The sequence below is a fragment of the Osmerus eperlanus genome, chromosome 23 (assembly GCF_963692335.1).
Source record: "Osmerus eperlanus chromosome 23, fOsmEpe2.1, whole genome shotgun sequence".
Taxonomy (NCBI): domain Eukaryota; kingdom Metazoa; phylum Chordata; class Actinopteri; order Osmeriformes; family Osmeridae; genus Osmerus; species Osmerus eperlanus.
In genome coordinates this window covers 4,226,440-4,228,209 of record NC_085040.1, presented here as the reverse complement: position 1 = coordinate 4,228,209, position 1,770 = coordinate 4,226,440, and positions in this window count along the sequence as shown.

The window sequence follows — 1,770 nt, the reverse complement described above, 5'->3', positions numbered from 1 at the left end:
GGGGGACTCGCTGGACCCACTTGAACTAGCGATGCACGAGGACAGGCTATTGCTACGAATGTGTGCCATGAAGGTGGGTGGGTTTTCTACCCGATGACATCAAGTACAGCTGTGGCACGCTCGCCCATCTATACACAGTAAGCGGGTACGGGTGCGTGTGCATTATGGTGTGGGGTCATTCCCAGAGTTGAAGAGCGAGAGAGCGATTGCACATAGCGGATCAGGCAGCCATCAGGCCCCCCGGGCTGTGAAACTAGACACTTCTCCAGACCTCATCTCCGCCCCTGTGGCTTTGCCCCACATCGCCCCTCAAGGCCTCGTGCACACACACACACACACACCACACACGCAGACACACACACGCACATACTCTCCCATTGTTTCTCGGATTCTCTTTTTTGTCTTTCGCTATTTCTCTCGAAGCAGCTCATGTCTAGCCAGCACACGGTACTGTGCCAAAGCCTTGGACTTGACTTGAAAAAAAGTGAAACTGGTTTAAGAAATAGTGAAACGGGAAGACAAAACTAAGCCCAGGCCATGGTGTCCCACCCTGTTTTAGCACGCAGTTCAAACAAAACTAAACCCAGGATGAACGATCTGTGTGTCTAGGCCTTCGAGTCACACCTATGCACACACAGGCGTAAACACACACCCGTGAACACGGGGCCTAGTTTTCCTCTGGCTCATCAAACGCTTTGTCCAGCTGTCTCTCGTCTGATTCTGACGGGTTTGATCATCAGCCATGCGCCACCGCCCCCCCCCCCCCCCCCCTCACCACCCTCACACCGTGTCTCAGTCCTGCTGTGGGTCTGTGTTGGTCCTCCAGGCAGGGTTGGATCTGAAGGGGAGTGTGTGTGTGTGTGTGTGTGTAGAGTTGTACTTGTACTAGCCAAGGATTGTAGCGTGCCCCTTGTGTTTTGATCTTTATTGAAGCTGCAGCAGCTACTGTTTTGTGTGTGTGTGTGAGACTGTCTGTCACGACTGTCAAGCATGCTATGTTACTCTTGGCAGCCAGGGTTCACAGTTCAGCCAATCGATCCCCCACATCGGGCAACATGTGCATTCACTGGTGCAAGTATTCATAGAAACGCTCTCCTCCAACCATCATCCACACCTCATGTGTCATGCTGCCTATCGCACAAGACTCCTGTTCAATTTTCAGTCAATAACAATCTAACCCGGTCTAGATACAGTACAGTCTGGCTTTTGGCAGCTGTGGTTAGCTAGCAAGCTACCCACACGGCTAAGGAGTTGTGAAGCCAGTTAACTGTCAGGGTTATCCAGTGATTGTGAAGTGAGGGAAATGTCCAAGGAGGACCAGCCACCAGTCACAGTCTGAAATATACCATTTTGTAATTAAGCAAGCTGCCGATTGGCTGGGTCACTCAAGCAGGCACTGCATTAGTTTCTATGCACTGGTATATCTGGGGGAGGGGCCGTGGCTTCTCAAATTTAAAGTGGGAATACTTCTAAACGCCCCGGCCCCTGCCCCGTCCCGCCCTGCCCCCCTCACCCGCATCACCCCAGACGTCCCCTCAGTAGCGGGGTCGACCTTTGACCCCTGTGTGAAGCGGGCGTCTGTCATCAACGTTGCTAAGGAGAGGCACTGGGACAGTAATACCAAGTCCCAAACACATACCCAGCCATTTAGGGAGGCTGTGTGTGTGATTGTGTGTGTGTGTGTGTGTGTGTGCGGTTGAGGAGTTTGGAACACAGAGAAGGAGGTCAAGGCTGAGGTTACAGACCACGGTCTGTTTTATTCATGATTTC